Raw genomic sequence first — 23,383 nt, 5'->3', positions numbered from 1 at the left:
AAGTCACAGCTTTTAGCCATTTGTATAATTTGAAGTTGCTTATTTGTTTTATTCTCTACTAAAGATGTTGGTAATCAAGATTTTAATCATTTGAAAGCAGTGACTGGCATTCTGATTATAAGAGGGCCTGGTGTTTAACTAGAGAAAAACTCTGTCACTGTCTTTTAGTAGCAAGTTGCTTAAGCTGAAGTCAAAATGAATTAGTGTTATAGATTCTTTTTGCAGAGAAATGCTGTTTAAATCAAACTATTTGGAGGTTCTATTAGAGAAGATGGATTTGCCTTTTGTGCATAGATTCCTTTCATTGAACTTGCAGAATGCTTTATGGACTTCTTACAGAAGTCAAAGAAGTAAAGTAGCCAATGGCTTTTATTTAATGGTCTGAAATAAAAGTGTTTTGGTACTGACTGTCCAGGGAATGATAGGTATTTAGTTACAAGGTTGGTGAATAGCAGCTATCATTTATGAATATTTAGGTGCATTTTTAGCCTGAAGGTAGTAACTTTTCTCTTGAAACAAATGGATTTTAATTAAATATAAGGGTCATCTTTTAGTCACTTCCTGGGTTTTCTTTAACTTTGGAGTCGTTTTCAAAATACATAAGCATGACTTCTGGTTGGTCATCAAGGACAAGGCAAAGTTTAGTTCACTTAGGATCATAGAATTGTAAAATATTAGTGCTAGAGGGGTTCCTGAAGTCAGCGTAAGACCTAAAGAGAAGCATATACTTTCCCAAGGACATTTAACTGGCAGAGTAAGAGTAAAAACCCAGGTTTGTGTCTTCAGGAATTTTGCCTCTTGGAAAGATTGTCTTTGGTTGAACTCTAGATTATTGTGGTGGGGAGAGGAAACCAGTTCTTTCTCTTGTGCATGTGAAGGAGACGTGGAGGCACAGTACTAATGCCATGTTCTGCAGGTATAAAATAGAGTTGATTCAGGAAAACCTCAAAAGCCGTGGAATGGTAGAGCACACACAGTTCTGGAACTCTTTTGTCCTACGGTTTAGACTAAGCACAAGAGTCTATAACTGACATTCCAGTGGAGGATCTGGTTACCAGATGAAATATAGCATTGAATTTGAGACATCAAATATTTTTTACCATAAGTATGTCCCAAATATTACATGGATCAAATTTGCACTAAAAATTCTTTATTGTTTATTCTGAATTTCAAATATAACTGGACACCTGTGTTTTTATTTGCTAAATTTGGTGAACTTGCGGAGTTTATATTTACATAAAAATGATCTATTTTCTCACATTTGATGTGCTCTACACATAGATGAAATGGAGTACAGTGAGTATCTATGAGACTCTGCACATGCGAAGGCTCCCTGTTTGGAAAAGTAGCCTTGTTGAAAAGGAGAGGCCTTTGCAGCCCATTGCTTGTTATCTCACTGCTATTTTGAACAAACTTGGACTTGCTAAGCCAGCTGAGTTACCCAGAGTGGGGGAAAGATAGTCCTGAAATGCCTTCAAGATGTCTCTCATCGCTCTAGGATGCAAAGATAGCTTACTTGAATATTGCTTGTCTTTTATAAAAATATATAATGAAGGTGTTTCAAATATGTGAAAATGTTTTAAGTGCAGAATTTACTTTTGTCCTTAAAGAGACAGTTGAGAGTTGACTCTTACTAGCCCAACACCCTGTCCAGTGCATAATTTCACCTTAAGGAGCATTTACAAAAGATCCTGAGACCTTTTTTGGATATGGCATATGGTGGGAGTTCCTGCACAGTGGGTTAAGAATCGGACTGGAGTTTGCTATGGAAGCTCTGGTTCAATCCCCGGTCTGGCACAGTGGATTAAAGGATCCAGCATTGCCACAGCTGCTGCTCAGATTCAGTCCCTGGCCTGGGAACTCCATATGCCACAGGCATGGCCATTAAAAAGGGGGGGGGCATGGTTAAAAAATTGGTGAAGCAGCAGTAAATAGAGTTAAACTGACTTCTTTAATGTGGGCTTCTCACAAATCCTTAATATACTGATGAACACTTTGTATCTCCAAAGTGGGGACAAAGGCTCTGCCATTTTCCATTTTATACTGTATCCCTTTAAACATAGACAACTTGTGGGACTAATGTTCCCTAATATAAACTTTGGGAAACACTCCTCACAAATATATTGTAAGCAACGAAATAACTCTCTCTCTACAGAGTCTTTCTGTACTTGAGTGCTAATTTTTCCATTTAGTTAAATCAATACTAACATCAAGTGCTTACTTGACGCTGTACACCAAGGATAAGAAGATGTAAAGTGGAGCTTCTGTTCACTGTTAAGTGGAGAGTATTGGTTTGTGATTCCCATGGTGCTGTGAGATAGAACTTTTTGCGGTATTCATACACTGGACTTTGTTTCCTAAATCTGATTCATCTTTTTGAGAACCGTTAGGTGTTTCATAAGTAGTTATCATCTATCTTTTTAAGTCTCTGGTCGGTGAAATATTCTAGATTTTTAAACCATTTCTCATAAGTCATTGGGTAGGTTTCTAGTTACTTGATAACCTCTCCTTGGAAAAAAGAATGTACTGAGTTGACTTTTGTATATGTGTTATACACAAGTTCTTTCTGGCTTAAAGAAAACGTCCTTTGTTATGTATATGATATTTCTGATAATGTAGATTGTTTCGATTTTTTGGCTGCACTTTCACAGTGTCGATGTATGTGGTGTTTATAGTAAAATAGAATTATGTCAGCCTTTAAAAAAAATGCATATGATGCTTTTAAACCTCTGTTTATGTATAGAGTTCTTTTACACACATGTATAGGACTTTCTGTGTTTGGCAAATTTAAACCGATTAGTTTTATTCCAGTGTTTCAGTCTTTTATTGTCTTTTGATCTGGAGTATAACATATGATTAATTGATATAGTTTCTTTATATAATTTACAAATTAGATGTTTGTACTTTGTATATACCTTTAGGTAAAAAAATTTATTTGGAAAAAGCTAAGGATTGATTCCTTACTTAGTATCTATAAATGTTCTACAATCACTGATAATTTAATGATTTAGTCACTGACAAATACATCTAATTTTATAATATCTCAACAATTTCTCCATATTTTCTCTACTAAATAAGAAACTTCAACAGTTTTTTTTTTTTTTTTTTTAATGGCTGCACCGTGGCATATGGAAGTTCCCAGGCTATGGGTCTAATTGGAGCTGCAGCTGCCAGCCTAGGCCACAGCCACAGCAAAGCAGGATCCCAGCCATGTCTGCAACCTACACTGCAGCTCATGGCAACATCGGATCCTTAACCCACTGATCAAGGCCAGGAATTGACCCACATCCTCATGGATCCTAGGCGGGTTCATTACCGCCGAGCCACTATGGGAACTCCAAACTTTAACAGATATTTTACTTAACTCTAGATATGCTTTATATGTATGTAATTTTTCTGATCATATTATTTGCTAAATTATTGAATATGCTAATTTATTAGCTATATCATAGTAGTAATGCACTAATTAACTTTTTTTCCCCCAAACTGACTTTAAAATATTCTAGTGACCTCAAAAATTAATAATTGAAAATGAGCTCTTTGTGGGTAGCTTAAACTTAAGAGTTATAGATCAAGTGATAGGCTTGACTATATATGTATGCATATATATATTTATAAACTACACATATATAAATATAAAAATATTTGACCAGAGTATAAAGTTTTTGGAAATTATCATCCATTGCTAAGTCCCTCAAGCTGTAAATAAGTCAGGAAAGTTTTGAAAATTATGCTGTAGATTAGAAATGCAGCATAAAGTTTGCCTTTACAGTATGTTGAATAAATTTAAATTAGGTCCTCTCCTTCTTTTAAAATAACCGTACAAGCATAACTATAAATAATTAAAACCAGGTTTTATAGTTTAGTCCACATAAAGGATCTTAGTCCCTTTTAAAGTATTACTTTAAGTAATTCTATGCATAAAACACTGTTCTTCATCCTGTTAATCCAACTTTGTTATGCAAACCATCATTGAGGTCCATGATATAAAAGCTATGTATTTGGGGAGCATGTTTTAATTATTTGAAAATCTGCATTTGATAATATAGCAGTGACTATATAGGGACTTAATATTTCTGGCATGAACTATTCAAGCCAATATCTTAGAGTTTACAGTCTTAATTTGTTGAAGTCAAATCTTTTTATGATGACTTTATTCTTTAAGGCAAATATTTGCAAGTATACATTTTAAAAGAACATTTGTTAAAATTCTGATAGTGAGTAAACCATTTCCCTGAATTTTGTGAGCCATACTAGCAAATTACTAAGCCCAAGAAAGAAATTGTAGGAACCCCTTATCTGTAGTCCGTTGGCCAGAAGTACAGATGGCATCTAAATTTCAAGTCAGCCTGGTGGGGCTGAGCCCTTAACCTGGGGGGGTGTGGTCTGTGCTAACTCTAGGCAAGTAGGGAGTGTCAGGACTGTTTTGTGTGGGAAAAACAAAACACTTGGTGACAGAAGTGTTAAGATGTGAAGAACAGTTAATCTTTAGGCCAATATAGAACTTGCTCTGAATATGATTTACCCAATTCCACCAAAAGTTTTCCAAATTGTGGACATTCTTTCAGCTTAGGTCCCTCATGAAAATGTTGTGAATCAGAGTCCCCAGCAAACTGATAAGGAACATGAAGCATGAAAAGCAAATTAAACTAGATTGTCACTCTAATAGAAGTTTAACTGTACTAACCATTTCAAAGGGAAAAGTTCAAGGGTAAAAGGATATTATTCCTTTGATTAGTATCTTTTTTGTATAGGCATTGCACTATTGAATTATTCACCCTACTGATTTTTACATTCACCTTTACATATCTACCTTCTTCACAAAGATAATATGAGATATATCTAATTAGGTATTTTCCTGAAGTCCAGATCTAGTATTTGTAGTTTTCCCTTGCTTGAATAATCTACTGGTATTCTTAACAAAAGAAATAAATTAAAGTTGTTTTAATTAACTTGCATTAGGCTCCACTGATGAATGATTGATTTTTTGATGTCATTAACTTTTAAACACTGGGTCTTGGAAAAGTCCCCAGCTGACAATAGTGTAGTCACTTGAGGAATTTAATGCATATGTAGATTCCTAGTCTGTATCTCAATGATTCTGTTTCAACAGATCAGGGTTACGCCTGGAGCTCTATATGTTTCACAAGCTCAAACTCTGGTGAAAGTCTAATGTGAGCCAGATTTAAATGACTGATGTAGGTCAATGGTTCCTCATTACATTGGCTTATTGGAATCACTGCTAACCCATTTTAATCTGTGTAAGATGGTCACATCAATGGAGGCTCTTGTATAGTAGGTGGTATAATAGAATGTTGGTTAAATCTGGTAAAGGAATGAAGAATGGCCATTTGAAAAATTTCTCAGGTGACTCTGAGATCATGTCTTTTTGTTCATTAAAGATAAATTATATTAATAAAGGTTCTTATTTATAAACAAAAATCGTATCATTGCTTAAAGGACAGATTTATTTTAGGGCATTCTGTAGCTTTATTGAATTTCTCAAGAGTCACCGAACAGGATTGGATACTACCCAGGCAGGAACAGTGCCATTGACAGTGCTAAGAAAAATGCCTCTCATCACTGGTTCTGGGTATATACTTGCTAGGGAACCATAGGTAGAAACTCTACCATAGCTGGTCCTGAAAATGAAAAGTATCTTCTCTAGATCTAATCTCTTTGTTTCTAACACCAAGCTAAGCTGCTCCCTACCACTTTCTAAGTCTCGTACATGTGCATAATAGAATACGTAGAATTTAGATGCAGCAGAATCTGGGGAAAATGTAGGGTTTTTTTGTTTTGTTTTTCTGCTCTATAGTTTCTGTGGCATAGAAATGAAGCCTGAGCTATAGCAGAGAAGGCATTGCTTGAGTCACTTTGCAGTATCAGCCCCATCTATGTCATAGAATCTTGTCTGAGGTTGAAAGGAAATCAAACAGCACCACTAACATGTTGTGCTTACATTCAGTGGCTTGCGATTTGCCTGTGTCTAGGCTTTACATATGGTGTCAGCAGCAAGTATACATTTTTAAATACAATTTTGCACATGAACTTTTCTGACAGCAAAATTTTCAAGGTCTGTAAAGTTTATCAGTAGCAGTTTTATATTTAATCTGTGCATTTATGCTTAGGACTTTAAAGATGTACATACAGGTTCATGACTAAAGAGTTTCCTAAAACTATTGTAACTGATTATTTCTTACACTGAATTAGTGTCTTCCCCTCTAATTGAAAAACTAGCTTTATGACCTTAGAGAATGGATATACATTTTCTAGGCCTCAGAGGCTCCATTTGTAAAATGCAAAAGTCGGAGCTTCTATATCAAAACCTTTCTCAGATGAGAAAGTGGAGACCAGAGGTGCAAAGACTGTGTCAGGTGCTATCATTGACAGTCTCTCAGTCTGACACAGAGGAATTCTGGAACTGGGCCTCTGTTTTCTTCCCCTTCCCTCTGTGACCATAATTCCCTTTATTTTGTTGAGAAATTATTCATTATCATTAATATATTTCATTCTAGTTATGAACTGGAGTTTGATACTTGATATCTGCCTCTACTTGGATTGAATCATGAGCCATTGCTTCTGCAGACCCTCAACACTCCCTGAAAAGAGCTCAGGGTGAAGATCAGGAGTGAGGCACTCTGTGCTCTGGGAAAACTAGCAGAACAGGTCTTCATATAGTTAGATATTTTCAGGATAGATTGTATGAGCCTGTTCTTGCATCTCCTCGTATCTGGAAAAGCACTAAAATCCTTCATGGTGACATCTGCTCCTCGTGACTAGCAGTAACTTTCACGAGACAGCAGCAACCTTCTGCAAAATGTTTGCTTGGTTGCACGTGCCTCCCCCTTCATCAAAATCACATATATGCTGACATTTCCCTCTGCCTCTTTAGAGCGGTGTTCCACAGCTATGTGAAATGCTGCCTTCTGAGCTATAGTCCTCATTTTGCCCCAGACGAAATTTAACTCTCAGCCTTTGTGCATATTTTTTAAGTTAACATAGTTCAGACTAGAAAATATTCTTTTTTTTTGGTCAGGCACCTTAATAAGGTAGAAAACAATAAGGGTAAGTGTGATGTCTTCTTAGTGTGCTCTGCTGCTATAGCAGAATGCCGTAGAGTAGATGGCTGATAAACAACAGAAATATGTCTTATAATTCTGGAGGCTGGAAGTCAGAGATCAGGGTACCAGTACGTTTGAGTTCTAGGGAAAACCCTCTTCCTGGTTGTAGAGCATCATTACTTACCACATCCTCTTATGGCATGGAGGTGACTGAGGCCTCTCTGGGGTCTTTTTTAATAAGAGTCCTAATCCTTTTGATTGAGGATTCCACACTTGTGACTTACTCACCAACTGTGACTTATACAACAACCTGTGACTTAAACTTGTGACTTACCAACAAGTAAGATCTCAGCATATGATTTTCAGGGAGGAGCATAAAGGTTCAGTCTCTAGATGGGGTGGGGATTAACATCCATCAGAGAAGGTTAAAGAAAATGTTACATGTTAGCATGGCAGGGTGTCTCTGCCATTTTAGTCTATTCGTTATCTTATGTCTCCTTTCTTCTTTGAACTCTTATTGCACTGGGTTTGATGCAGTGGGACACAGGACTTTTGAAAGCAAAATATGTCTTAGTATTTTCATAAGATGGGGCCAACTGAGAGAACTATAGCAAGCAGAGCTACACAAAACACGTCTTGGAGAGATTAGAGGCCAAAGCAGAGAGCCCTACTACCTTTTCTCTGCTCCTGAATGCCACTGTTCCTTCTCTTCCTACAACTGAAGCTCTGGAAGGCATGTTAAAAAAGGAAGAAATTGCCAAAGCAGTTATGTATTTTTTTTTTTTGGTTTTTGTAAAAATAATTATTTCTAAAAGATTTATGGGAATCCTATTATAAACCTCCAAAATAGGATGTGAAATGGTAAAATGAAGTTGTTCAGCAGCACCACTAAATTAGATAAAGCTGTGTAAGTTGATCTTCTGTCCAAAGTATGAGCCAGATCTCTTTAGTGGTGAGTTACATACTATGGCCTTTCTCTGTTGTCTGGGTTTGGAAGGTGTTGTGTGTATTGTAAAGGACATCCAGAAAACATTCTTGACAGTGAATCACCTTGTAGTTACTTGAGGTAAATTCAAAATGAAGCGTTAAGAACTGTATGAACAGGTCCAACTGCTTTCAGATAACTTTGTGCCAGAAGACCTGAATTCGTAGTATGCAAATGACACCTCTCTTTCTCTCTTAAATGCTCCCCATTGGTTCTGTGTTCTCTAGATATGAGTCAGCCTTCAAGTGTGTGAAGGCTCTTTTCACTTGGAGAACAAATAGTTGCAAGCTATCAGGTAGCAGAACACAGATTTTTTTTTTTTTTAATTGAAAATCTTTGGGAAATTAGACTTAAAACTCTACTTCCTGCAGGGAGCAATTACTTGGAATTTAACTGTGAATTATTTACTAAACTCGCAATACTTTCTATGGCATCAAATCACATGGCATGGACACCAAACATACAACACCAAATCTGTTTACAGAAACCCATAATACCTTTTTCACAGTAATCAGACTTTTTGATGTGGGAATGTTTATGAGACTAAATATTTATCACTTGCAAAATTTTTTTGGCTTTTATTATTTAGATTTAGTCATTCTTTGGTAAAATATAAAGAGTTATAAAAGATAATATCTCTTCAAAATTGTGTAAGTTTGAAAAACAAACTATTTTCAGGGACTTTGCTTAGCTTACTTGTCAGACTTACTAGAGTGGTAATAAAAATATTATACTTAGACCTATCTAAATAAAATAGATTATTGGATACAAACGTCTCCTACAGAACTCCCCTTAATTTTTTTTTTTTGAATTAAAGAAGCAATGATGCCAAGAATGAAAATGGCAATGGAAAATTCTTAATGAACTAAATCCTTTGAACAATGTATTAGCTAGCTGTTATTGTACAACAAATTACCCTGAAACATAGTTGCTTAAAACTACATATTTTTTCTCAAGGTCTCTGTGGATCTCTGGTTCTGGGCCTTTCTCAAAGCTATAGTCATCTCAAAGCTCCACTTGAGAAATGATTTGCTTCCAAGCTCGCTTTGCTAGGAGTTGGAAGGATTCAAGTTCTCTGGGACATTGTACTGAGGTCTCAGTTCTTCACAAGCTTTTGGTTGGAGGCATGCCTTTATCCCTCCTCACAAGGGCCTGTCCATAGAGCATCTCACAATATCAGAGCAAGCAAGAGAGATAACCAAGACAGAAGACACCTTCTTCTGTAACATAATCATCAAGTGACATCCTGTTACTTTTATTGTATTCTGTTCATCAGAAGCAAATCACTAGGTTTCACCCACACACAGGGAAGATGGTAACATAGAGCATGAATACAAGTAGATTGTGAAGCAAATTACTAGGTTTCACCCACACAAACAGAAGGTGATAACACAGGGCATAAATACAAATAGGTTGAGCCCATCAGGAGCCATATCAGATGCTGCCCATCAGCAATACCTGGGTGCTAATATTGTAGGATAAAAATATATTTCTCATTATCCACTCCATATAAGGAGTTTGTACCATGAATAGGGCCCAGAACGTTTAAATGTGAAAAACATACAGATTTTATATATATGTATACATACGTACACAAATACATATTACACACACAATTTTTTTCCTAATGTGCGAATAGAATAGCTAGAGATGATTTTGAAGGGAGGTGGAGACCCAACAAAATGGAAACTTATTTTTATGTTATCTGTACAGTTGTTTTTAGAGAGCTTGATTTAAATCAGATCCATATCAAATAAATTAGGGAGCATATATTTATAGATAGGCCATATCATTTCAATTCTGGTTAGTAAAGCTAGTATTATAAGATAATTGCTATAAAATGGTGTTGCATTTGATATAACTGACATCCTCTGGTAGGAGCATATAACTCTTAGAGGCTTAAAAAATATTTTCCAGAAAACAGAATTGCCATAGTAAATAGAACTAGAAATAAAAAGAAGCCAATGCATCTGACAACTGGAATCTTGTTGGTAATCTTCAGGGAATAAGTGTTTGTGGACCTGTAGAAAACATTGTAAACTTAACATTGGGAGTTGTCTGATTTCCTAGAAACTATTCCCCTAGTAAAACTCCTGCCCTGTCACTAATGTCAATGAAAAGTTGAAAATAGGATTTAATTTCAGTCATTGTCCAATATTTGGTATTTTGACTAATGAAATAGAAATGAAAGTATGCATGACAAATAGACTGAAAGAACAAAGTGAATAATTGTTCCCTGGAAAATGGAGAGTTTTCTAATGTACGTGGCGTTATTTCAGCCCTTTGAAATAAAATGTATTGTATACATACTGCTCACAGCAGTTTTATGTAGTTTCCTTAAAGAACATTGGAGGGAGGGAGATATCTTTCTCTGTTTATTTTCATTTTATGGAACAATAATGATCCAAACTGCAGAAGCAGCTGTACAAAGAACTCTAAAATTGCAGCGTGTAACTGAATCAAGGAGTGAACATGATGTGCATGCTGGAGAACATCAAGCAGGGAGGGAAGTGAAACTAGATAGAAGAACTGTGAAGTCAGAATAATTAAGATTAGCATTCTAAGCCAATAGCAGGAAGTCTGAATACTTAGAAATATTTGGGGCCTTTTGACTATTACATATTGCATGTCATTTAGATGAAAATTAACATTTCCAAAATCAGGGACTATGTAAGGACCATGTTCTAGGAAAGAGAGTTGATTGTACGTGAATTGCTTATTTTTTGTCCTAAACCATCAGGATTTAGAAAAGATAATAGTTTGTATAGTTAGAACATGTGTTTATTGTCTGAGAATCCTATCAAAATTTCTGATTATGATCGTAGTGGAAATATAGAGGGACCTTCTCCATTGAGAGTCAGGGAAATATGAGTAATGTTTGGCATAAAGATTTGCGTATAGAAAACAGTGTAGTTTATTAGTTTTCCATCTATCTCATTACTCACCTTTGACAACTGGTAAGGAAATATATTTTAATTAAGCTTCAACTTCCTCTTACTGCATGCATAATGGCAATTATATGTAATGCTATTAGGAAATGAGTTGGTTTAATAAACATATCTACAATAACTTAGAATCTGGATTTTAATGGACAGAAAAAACAGATGTTTTGCAAAGACACTATTGGTGATTATTATGCTTTGGTCATTGTTTATATTTTGTATGTTTCTAATCACTATATCATGCTGAAATCCTATATCAGGAAGAAATAAGGCATTGGAAGAAAGACCAGTTTTGTGGGTTTTTGTTTTTTTATTTTTTATTTTATTTTTTTTTAAGTATGGGCAAGGAAGGCATCTTGAGGAAGTCAAATGATGGCTGAGATGGGACCCTCGCCCTCAGGGAGAGGCTTTATCAGGTTAATTGGATGTTAAAAATCCTTGACTTCAGCTTTTTAAAGCTTGCTTACTTTCTTCCACACATGTGTTTTCCAGAGGTTAGCTAAGCAATAGCAAACGTGGCCCTTGTGGTTAATTCATGAAAATAAGTAATGGAAAATAGCTATTTTGCCTTCTGTTGCCAGCATGGCTGGTTCTCTGAAGGCTGTACTTTCTAAAATCCTCTATTTTGCACTTGAGATTACAGATCTTTTCAGCTAGTGTATCGTTAGGACTTCATAAGAAAGCATGTGTGCTATGGTAATACAGGAGAGAGCTCACTTGGCTAGGCCATTGACAGTAGTGAATGTCCTAACAAAAATGTACAGTAAAGAAAAATGATCCATAAAAAGCCAAAAAGCTTACCAAATTAGGATTTTTTAAAAAAACCTCAGAAAAGTTTGAGAAATTATGAAATTTGCTTCTACTGTTATAGCTTCTGTAACTTTAACAGGGTGTATGAAAGAAGAATTTCCCTCTCCATGACATTTCATCTAACTCTCAGTGCTAAACACAAATGAAAATTTTAGAATTCTGTAATGTCTCATCAAGTATACAAAGTCTAACTTAGATCTGGTAGCTAAATCACTGCTAGCTTCTAGCCTTCTCAGTCAAAGTTTCAGTTGGCTTATAGTTATTTGGGTATTAATTTGATTCAGATTTACCTTTGCTTCCATTCAGATGTCATGTGTTTTTCTAATACTTAATGAAAATCTTAAATAGGGAACACAGAAAATTTTTCACCAAAATGCCAAATTTATTAAAATGCTATTTTAAAAATGAAAATGTAGACTGTAGTGTTAGCAAATTACAAAATTGTTACTTAGGTAAATAGATTGACAATTTTTAATGAGCTAGGAAATAGACACTTGTTACAGTTATTTAATAGAGAACTGTGAATTTTGATTTCATCTTAAAATTTGCAGTTACCTTAATTTTGAAAATGACATTTTTGTCTCAAACCTATTATCTATTAATAAATGTGTGTAAGTAAATATGTGTAAATCTACTTTATGTAGCTTCATGTTAATGCATAGATTTCGGTATTTTGCTTCCTGAACAAATTGTGTGATCATTTCAGTACTTTAAAAATGTAGCATTTATGTCAGTTTCAAATAAATTTACTAGGGGGAGAGTAAGGCAGAATGCATTTTTAAGCCAGTTGAATTAATTAGTGACCTAATTGGCAAACTAATTGGCTTATCAGTTGGGAAATTTTAATCACAAATGTCAGAAACAAAATAGATTTAACAATAACTGAAAAACCCAAGATCATGGCTTTGGGAATTATAGGGCCCCAAATGCCAAGGAGAATAGCCTTTTTCTCTCATCTGTCTCTTCTCCACTCCACTCATGTACCCAATAACTTGGGTTTTTATGCTTATGTGGTTTTCTAAATAGTATCAAACATAATCACTAGCTGCTGTATGTCTATATTCCATTAGTTTAGTAAACTCAGGGGAAAGAAGATGTCTATATTCCAATATTTTCCCGAAAGTCTTGGCCCTCGATTTCATTACACTTGTACTTTCTGATTCAATTACTGTGGATGCTCGTTGTATTAACTAGGCCTCTTTAATATGCCTACCTGTGGAGCCAGGTTAGCTCACCACAAATTCATGAATGAGTATAAGGACAGGGTGTACTCCCAAAAGAAAATTGTAGTACCATGCCCCATGGCATGGGGGACAGATGCTGAACAGACCTAAGTCATAAGTGACTCTTTATGTTACAGAGTAAATGTTTTTGAAATCCTAATGCCAGTGTGATGGTATTAGGAGATGAAGCTTCTGGAAGATAAATAGGTCATGAGGTTAGAGCCCTCGGTAATGGAATTAGTGCCTTTTTTTCTATAATGAGTGAGAAATACAAGAAGAGGATAGCAGTTTGCAAACCAGGAAGTGGACATTCACTGAGAACACTTAATTTCCCTGCACCTTGATCCTGGACTTCTAAACCTCCAGAACTGTGAGAAATATTTGTTGTTTAGGCTACTCAGTCTATGGTAATTTATTATAGCAGTCTGCATGGACTAGTATAATTTATCATTTGGGGCATTTTTCTGTCTTAGTAAATATATAAGATAAAGACAAAAAGACCAAATATGTGTGTCCCTGTGATGTTACTTTGGGTGCTTGTTTACTAATGAACTATGGAATTATAGAGTATCAGATTTTTAGGGGACCTTAAATTGCAACTAGACAAACTCTTTTGTAATATTGCCTCTTTAGTTACTTTTAGCCTCTTGTGAAGTGCATTGTAAACTCTATATTGAAATTAGATATTGCTAAAGATATTTCTACAGTTTGGAAAATATTTACTCTAATGAAAATAGCCACTATTAGCCTCATCTTCATTCCAGCATGCTCCCTTGGACAGGAAGGAGAGGATAGGTCACATCCTGAACTTCATTCTTTATTTTTGTTGCAATGGATGGAAATGTGTTGAAAACTACTGTTCTATTGTACCTATCAGCCTTGCCATAATTGTATTTCTCACAGAAAAAAAAAGAAATTCAAGCTTTCACATATTTATGCTATTTATCTGAATGTTTGGTTTCAGTTTCCTTTATCATATTTTTTGCAGATATGATTTGTATTAAATGTTTATTAACCTGCATTTTCCCTACTCAAGTACCTGCCCTCGCCTATCAAACTTGTCCTCCCTAGTAATTTAACACAATCTGCTCACAATGTTTTTTATTTACATGTTTCTTATCCATTGCATTTACCTAGTATGCGAACTCCAAGAAAGCAGGGGTGTGTGCTATAAATATGTGTGTGTTTTGTTCTGGTTTACTGATTTCTTTCTAGTATATGGAACGGTAACTAGTACAAAGTAGGCCCTTAATAACTAAATGTTGATATACTAATATGTAATGTGCAAAAATGAACATATACTTGCAAGTGGTCAGAACATAAAAATTTGAGTGGTATCTTTACCTTTCTTATTTAAAGTAGTCATCTCTCCATATCTGTAGACTGCTTCTTGGGCCACCCCTAGATACTAAAATCCGTGGGTGTGCAAGTCCCTCATATAAAATGGCATATTGACATAACACTATAAACCAAATATAATGGAAAAATAAAAATCATTAAAAATAAAAAGTCATTTTTCTGCACAAATAAAATGGCATGGTACAGTTGGTCTTCTGTATCCAACGTTTGGCACCTATGGATATAAAGGGTTGATTGTTCTATGCTTCTCTGATGGTTTCTGTTAATGCTTTAACTATTGCATTCCTGAAAATGTGTGAACTATTAACAGAAAGTGTTAAACCACATAGTTATAAGTTGAATTTATAGAGGGAAAAATTATAATATGTTCCAAATTGTAGGCCAGTTTCATTCAAAAAAATGAGTGCCAATTGCCTTATCCCAGAGATTCAGAGATAATTTATTGTTAAAAAGTGCACTGTAGTAATTTGCCATGTATTCAAACTAAAGAAGAAAAATATCTCAGGGTTGGAGAAAGATCTGTGATAAAGGTCATCATTAGGTCATGATAAATTCTTAGCAAACTGAGAATAGAAGTAAAATTCCTTAACTTTATAAGGGATATACCCAAAACTTCAAACTTAGCATATATTGGGAACATTGCCTTTAAAATTATGAGCATGAAAAGAAGAGAGCCACAGTCATCATTTTTGTTCAGCCTTGTTCTCTAAGTCCTAACTAGCACTGTGAGCCAAAACAAAGAAAAGGTTTAAAGGACTGGAAAGTAAGAAGCCAACCTTATTACTATTTGCAAATAATACGATTATTTATGTATAAACCTTGAGAATCTACAGACCATTTTTTAAATTTAAGAACTTACAAACGTTTTGCATATATAATCAACATAGTAATAACATTTTATTTCGACATAAAAACAAACTTGAAATGCTATGTTTTATTAAATAGAATATACAAATTGATGTGTGTGTTCCTCTGATCTCCTTTCAGCTTACAGGATCTCTAATTACTCTTTTAATTCCTTTACCTTACAAGGAATTTGATTTTTTAATGTATTTATGTGTTAAGGTTATTTTCATTCTTAGATAAAGCTCAAATTTTAAGAGGGGAATGTTTAGAAAAATATAAAAGGAAAAATTAAAAACTCCTTCTTGAATTGGAAGAGTTCAGCAATTGTGGTTTTTCTGGTGAACTCTAAAGCAGTAATAACTTTTGATAGCTCTAGAGGTTTCTGTTTCAGTTTTTTGCGAGCCTTTTTCTCTATATTACCATGTAAACAGTCATTGTTAGGTATCTGCCTTTATTGCTTAAGGGAATTGATGACATGCTAATTATTGATCTTTCACAGTATTATACTTAATAATATAATAAATGGACATTATATTTACACTTTGGAAAAAGACTTGTGATTTTACTTTCTGCAAAATTTTTGCAGAAAATTTTTAATGGATTTATAAAACATCTTAAGATGTGATAAAGTAGCTGCAGCTTGATAAGGTGTCTAGAAATCAAATTAAGCATCAGCTTACATTATTAGTTGAATCTTTATGCCTCTAATTGTTCTTGAACTCGTAAGTGTTTTGAATTTGTAATGTGAACGTTAAGCAGAAAATATTTAATGCAGTTCATGTTTATAGTATTTCTAGATGCTTGTTGTAAATGTATCTATTCCTGTGATTAAATACCGCTTTTGAGGTCAAAAAAATATTTTTATACCATGTAGGTTTGAGGTTTGTAGGTTATTAACATGTCCATTTTCTAGTACAAGAGAATACTTTCCAATAACTGTAATATTTAAGTTTATAGTTATGCTGAAGCATTAATTTGAGTCACCATAATGATCAGGAATATGCCACTTAGTAAGTATTAAAATGTAGGTAGTTTGCTTCTTGCATAAGAACTCACCTGAAGTCATAGAAATTCCTTTATTTGTGGAAAAGTAGTAATATCCACAGAAGGAAAAGTTTTTATTTTAGAAGTTTACAAATTTTATGGTGATGGTGTTGGAATAAATTGGAATGCAATGTCTGATTGCTTGGGTCCATGAAATTAACAAAATCTGGAACACAGAAACAAAATTAATGAATCTGCCTTAATGAATTCTGTAGTCAGTGAAAAAATACTTCATTAAGGGAAAATTCATTCTTGAAATTAAAAATTATGCTTTGAGTTTCTACTCAGGAAACATACAAATTCTATGTGGAAATGTAATTCAGGCAAATTCTATTTTAATGGTAATAAAAATATCTTTAGTTTGCATTTACAGAATTAACATTTTCTCTGTTTCTCTTGGCTTATTCTACAGAGTTGAAACTTAAATTCCTACTAAATGGTGTGTAGTCTGTGTGTGTTTATAGAATTGTTAGAAGACTTAAGGGCATCAAAAAATATTTTAGTTCTTATATTCTAATCCATTTCATTGGGACAATTTTGTGCTATGTTGCTAAACCAGATTTTAAAAATCAGGTTCTTTGGACATGTTCTTTACACATTTCTTTCTTTTCTATTTAAAGCCGTACCTGCGGCATGTGGAAGTTCCTAGGCTTCTAATCAGAGCTATGGCTGCTGGCCTACACCGCGGCCATGACAACACCATGCGCGAGCCGCATCTGTGACTTATCCAGAAGCTCACAGCAACGCCAGATCCTTAACCCGCTGAGTGAGACCATGGATTAAACTTGCATCTTCACATTCTCACGGACACTGTGTTGGGGTCTTTACCTGTTGAACTACAACAGGAACTCCTCTTCATAGATTTCAAAGGCTCTACTGTCAAAGATAAAAACAAAACAAAACAAAACAAATACTACTTAAAGCTATAAAAACAGATTTTGCTCAGTAGCTACTGACTGAACGAATAGTAGGAGGAATAGTAGCTACATTCCAATTTGTGTGTAGGTGACTGGGCCTTGTAAGGGAGAATGAAGAAGGGCCAAGAGCAGCCAAGGTGGAAAATTACAGAAGGTAGCTCTCAATAAATGCTGTATCTATGTCTGTTAGCTGACAATTGTTGATGTTAGGAGTCTGTCTTACCACCGAGTCTGGGGGACCAAAGCCCTACTTCCTGATGATTACATTACAAAGGGATAGCTTTCAGATTCTTGAGAGAGACTCTCTTGACTTGTAGGGAATACACATACACATCTTAAAGGGACAGAGGAAAGAATCACAATTCTAAGTCCTTTATAGTAAATGCTCTGAAGGGAGATCAGGGGCCTATCCACTGATATTACTGGAACCAATAGTAAATTTTACTGGCATTTGGTTGTTTTGGGGGGTGGGGGTGGGGTCATCCTGGGGTCACAGCCTTAATGCTGCTAGAAGTCAAGCTAGAGTTTTGTCATCTCTTAGTGCAGAAATTTGGGTAGAGTCCATACCAAGAGTTCTGCAATTCTCATGATTTTACATTATACAAAATTTTAAAAAAACTTAATTTTCCAGTATAAAATAATTATTAACTTGACATTTAAAGGAATGAAGAAGATACACTCTCCTGCATTAAAACTTTATTTTTTTTTGCCTATGAGATGATGTTAAGAGTTACAAATGTGTTTCCTTTTAAACTTTACTTTTTTGGAGAGGAAGTGAATTCACATGGTTGTTAAGCTTGTGTCTTATACAGTAGTACCCAGTGAAAGGCCTCCTACCACCACATCCCTACCAACCTGGTCCCCATCCTCTCCCCTAACAGTGGCATCTGTTCTTCTCAGGTGTGTGATTTGATTTCGTAACTTGGTTTTCCTTTTTGGACCTGAGAGCTTTCTTCAGATTTACAATGGTGTATTCATGATGTAGGTGTGTCACATTTATCATGTTTACCTTATTCTATTTGACGTGGGTTTGGTTAGTTTTTGCTTTTTTTTTTAAGGGGTTTTTCTGAGCTACATTGACAAGTGAACTAAGTGCTGTTGTGTATCACTAACACACGGTTGTCAGCATTTGAGTAATCCACAGAGCTGGCATATCTTTGTGTATTTAAAAAATATGCGAGGAGTATATATATTGAGGCTCGGTGGGAACAAATCTAATATCCATGAAGACGCAGGTTCGATCCCTGGCCTTGCTCAGTGGGTTAAGGCCTGGCACTGCTGTCAGCTGTGGTATGGGTTGCAGATGCGGCTCAGATCTGGTGTGGCTGTGGCCTAGGCCAGTGGCTACAGCTCCAATTGGACCCCTAGCCTGGGACCCTTCATGGGTGCGGCCCTAAAAAAAAGACAAAAAAAAAGCATTAAAGAATAAAATAAATAAAAAGATATACATTAGGCTATGAGGAAACATGTTACTGTGGAAATAGCAGGAAAGCTCTGGGTAATCTAAGTGTTCACTATCTCTGCTATTTGGGGGAAATGAAATTCAGAGTGATGGCTAGTTTGCTGTGAGCGGAAAGCTAGTTGTGTTAGGAGCAGATCTTCTCCCTTGATTGGTAAGGATGGCTCTCGTTGATGAATTAGTTCTGGAATTCTTTGCAGACACTAAGGTTTGAGATGCTGTACCTTTGAAATGCAGTCAGCCACCTTATTTGGAAAACAGCGCTGGGTTCTCTTTGATAAATTAACAGCCTTCTAATCTCAGCTTCAAATAATCCCACTCACTCTCATCACATATTCTTACTTTTTCTTTTGCCCGTTCACAGGTGAGTGAACCTGGTAAATTTAGGGTATTTGTTAAAATTTTCCAGTTAGTGTGGGAAAAAGACACATAGAAGCACTAAGCACTTTCATATACAGTCTTCTTGAAACTTCAGAATACTCTTGTGTTGTGGGTGTTAACAGTTCACTGGATACTGGTGAGAAATTCCAGGCCCAAAAACTTAAGTAACTGCCTATACCATCAGCTAGTAAGTGGCTGAGCATCTGTAGTATACAGGTACACCTGTAGTGTGCATCACATACACTGCACTTTTCACCTGCTCAGTAAGGCTTTTGTAGAAGAGCTTCTTAAATTAAAAAAGAAAGAAAAAAAGGACAGCTATGTTATGTTACTAACAGGTAGCAGAGTTTTGATTTAGTAATTTGTGTTTGTCAGATTACTTTAGGATCCACCTTTCTCTCCTTGACTATTGGGAGAGGTGATGCTGCTGGCCCTGGAGGTTGGCAGGGTCTTTCCTTGACCAGGGCGTGAGGAGCAGAGTTACTGAAGGAATCCTGGCCTGATTGTGCCTGGAAATCCAGAACCAGCGTTTGTCTACAGTTTTTACAGAGGAGTGAAGAGCAAGCAGTGCAGCTGAGGCAAATGGTCTGTTCTGTGGAGTGGCAAGAATGGGTGTGAAGAGGTGGGAGGGGGCTTGGAGAGTAGAGCCTGAAGACATTGGCTGAGAAAAAGTCCCATTGGAAGGAAGAGGGTTTTTATGGAGGAGACCACAGCCTGGCTCCAAAGGTGATGGGAATACTCCAGTTGTTTGACCACTTCAGGTATGACTGCACTTTCTCAGACCTAATTCCTGGGCAGAAGGAAGTTAAGGACTTCCCAGGACTTGTTCCGCATCGTTTGAAATATGAGAGGCTGAGGCCTCTGTTCTCTGGGACATGTGCATCTCTGTGCAGTTGGATCTGACACTGACCATAGCACCATCAAGCTCTTAGATAGTTTCCTGGCCCCGGCTATCTTGATCAGCTGCAGGTGGAACTGTATTAGAAAATACAGTGTTTAAGTTTGCAGAGAAGCTGAGTAAACGCTTAAGTCAATTTAAAATTGACCCTATTAAAAAAGCAAAATCTATGTGGAAATATTTGGTTCCAAAAGGAATCATGCTTAGACACTTGGTCTGTGTTTCACTGCCAGAATTGGCTTGGTGGGAAACATTCCAGAGAGTACTATGAGGCCATAACACTGTTTTTGTAATAGCACTCATCTTAATTATCTGCTTATCTATTTTTGCTTCCAGGGATCATCATGTAGCTTACTTTGTTTTGGGTTGGGCACCTAATTGTATATTATAAAGAACTTTGTAAACAGTGTTTTTCATGCCTTTAAAAAAAATTTTTTTTATTTGCCTTCTTGAGTCTTTGTGGGGGTGGGGTAATAATAGTGGTGCAAGAACCCATCAGGATGATCCAGGGAGATGTTGCAAACTACAAAAGTTTCTATTTCAGTTTCTCACTCCACTGATTGCCAAATGCCATCTCCAACAATATCCCTGAAAGATGTCATATTCTTTAGGTGTGCTAAGACCTGCCCCCCCGCCCCCCCAAAAAGAAAGAAAACCAAACACAAAAGGTTTTGAACTCTCAGAGAGCATGTTTTCATGTTTGCACTAGTTTCTGAGCACTAAGGTATGTCAGGCTGCTGACTGTTGTTCAATCTGGTCATCTCGTCTGCAGTACTGTTTTTGTCTTGACCTTGAGGGGGAGAGTCAAGGTGTCCTGAAATTGAAATGATCAAAATGTGAGCACGAGTGCACCCACACAACTTATAAAAACTGCAGCAAAATAAAACTTAGAAGAAATAAATCCAAAATTAGTTTCTTTGTTACCTAGCTTATTCTGGGTAGAGGAAAATTTACTATAGATTTTTTCTGCAACATTCTTTGTTGACAGAGGGATGGTAGTTCCACGTGATGCTACTGTTAGAAGCCTTGTAATCAAACTTAGGGAAAGGCTAACAGGCAAAAGGAATGTGGACAGGCTTTGGTAAGGGAGCTTGAGACTTGGGAAATCATCACCAACAAACGTGTGTGTATGTAAAATCTCTCTCTGGGGGCAGAGCAGGAGAGGTCTTTGAAGAGATGTCCTCTGTGTTCCAGAGGGAGCCAGAGAGAATAGTGCCCTGTCACATCCACCTAGAGAAGACCCCAAGTTCTGTATTTCAGAACAGTAGCGTCATATCTGGATGATAAGACCCAGGTTCACACTTCTCTCTGCTTTACAGCATAGCCCAAAAGGTCTAAATTAGGTTTCTTCCAGGAAAAAAAACCCTGATGTGATATAGAACTCTGTCCACCCCCTCTATCAGTCTAGCTCTTCATCTGTTGCTAATGATTTTTTAAAACATGGGTGAACAGGTGTTCAGTTCTATCAGTAAGGCCTAAATTGCCTTCCCTTGGTAAATTATTACCATTGATACATGGTGGTTTTATTGAAAGCCCTCAGCCACAATGTATAAAACAGCAGATTCACTGCTCTTTGGTTGAAGGAAGAGGAAGTTGGTGTTGGCAGTGAAGAGGTTGGGAGAGTTCTAAATTCCAAAAGAGGGTTGGGGGAGAGAATTTTTCAGAAATGAAGAAGAAAATGCTAAATACTAACCCTGTTCACACCAACAGGATACACACCCCAAGGAACTATGCCTTGAGGTCTTTGTGTCCTGCCTCTGCAAAAGCAGTGCTAGTTCACTGACTTACAAAGGCTTAAAAAATAAAAAGATGGATATTTAACATGTTTTATATCTATGGCATTTATACTAAAATGTTTATTCCATTTATTCCTGAGCTTATGAGCAGCAATTTAAAATATAGAATTGCCATCATGAAGTTTATATTTTTTTTAATCTGGGGAGAGTGTGGTTGAGAGCTTTAGTGTACCACACATTGTAAATGTAGAGTTGTTTATTTTTTTAAATTTTTTGTCTTTTTGCCTTTTCGAGGGCCGCTCCCGAGGCATATGGAGGTTCCCAGGCTAGGGGTCTAATCGGAGTTGCAGCTGCCAGCCTATGCCAGAGCCACAGCAATGCCAGATCTGAGCCGCATCTGCGACCTGCACCACAGCTCATGGCAATGCCAGATCCTTAACCCACTGAGCATGGCCAGAGATCGAACCGGAAACCTCATGGTTCCTAGTCAGATTCATCAACCACTGAGCCACGACGGGAACTCCATGTAAATGTAAAGTTGTTTACTGAAGCAAATTTACTTTAGATGTAAAGCAACTTTTTGTGTATCGTGCTATGTAGAAAATTAATCCCTCAAGTTTTTATAGGGATTTTATGAAAAAATCCTATAGTTAACTACCTTTATTTTTGTCTTTTTTTGCTATTTCTTGGGCGCTCCCGAGGCATGTGGAGGTTCCCAGGCTAGGGGTCCATTCGGAGCTGTAGCCACCGGCCTACGCCGAGCCACAGCAACGCGGGATCCAAGCCACGTCTGCAACCTACACTACAGCTCACGGCAATGAATGCCGGTTGGTAAACCCACTGAGCAAGCGCAGGGACCGAACCCACAACCTCATGGTTCCTAGTCGGATTCGTTAACCACTGCACCACGACGGGAACTCCCTTTTTTTTTTTTTTTTTTTTTTTAACTAACTTTAGAGGAATACTGCTTTTTGTAATACAAGGTCAATAAAGAAAAAATTTTATTTTCATATTCTACCAAAAATACTTGGAAAATAAAGTTAAAATTATCAGAGTAGCATGATAAAACATAAGACTTATGAATGTAAATTTAGAAAAATATTAAAGATTTCTGTACTAATACTACAACATATTATTGAGAGAAATTAACACCTAAATAAATGAGTTACATATCTTGTTCCTGGATTGACAAGATGATAGTTTTCTACCAATTGAGCTTTAACTCAATGCAACCCCAATAAAAATAGCCACAGGCGTTTATTTTTGAAAATGTCAAACATTCTCAAATTTATATGGAAATGCAAAAGCCTAGAATAGCTCTAATTATTTTTTAAAGTCATAAAATTGGATGACTCATCCCAACTGATGAGTCAGTCTTGTAAGATTGCAAAATTAAAACTATGTGAAATTGGTGTAAAAAAGTGGAATTGAACAAAATTTAGAGTCTAAAAAATAGGTACACAAATATATAGTAAAAATAGACCCACCAGTAAATAGTAAATTTTTACAGATGCAGCAGTGATTTGATAAGGAAAGAAAAATCTTTTCAACAAGTTGTTCTAGAACAATTAGAGTTAAGACAGCATTGAACTTCAACCTCCACTTTTCACCTAGTGCAAAAATTCAAGGTGATCAGAAGCCTATAATACTTAAAAACTAAATCTGTAGATTCATATAACATGGTTGAATCTCAAATACATTGTTAAGCACTAGAAACCA

At 36.1% G+C, this 23,383-nt stretch overlaps 1 protein-coding gene across 1 annotated transcript in view; it reads left to right on the top strand.

The window, feature by feature from the left end:
* The window catches only part of CRPPA (CDP-L-ribitol pyrophosphorylase A), a 301,491-nt gene that overhangs the window by 188,941 nt on the left and 89,167 nt on the right, over nucleotides 1–23,383 (top strand). The gene's annotated exons all lie outside the window — the stretch shown is intronic.

Source organism: Phacochoerus africanus, chromosome 11 (assembly GCF_016906955.1).
Source record: "Phacochoerus africanus isolate WHEZ1 chromosome 11, ROS_Pafr_v1, whole genome shotgun sequence".
Taxonomy (NCBI): Eukaryota; Metazoa; Chordata; class Mammalia; order Artiodactyla; family Suidae; genus Phacochoerus; species Phacochoerus africanus.
The sequence above is the reverse complement of the archived record's forward strand: the minus strand, read 5'-3'. Positions and strand labels throughout refer to the sequence as shown.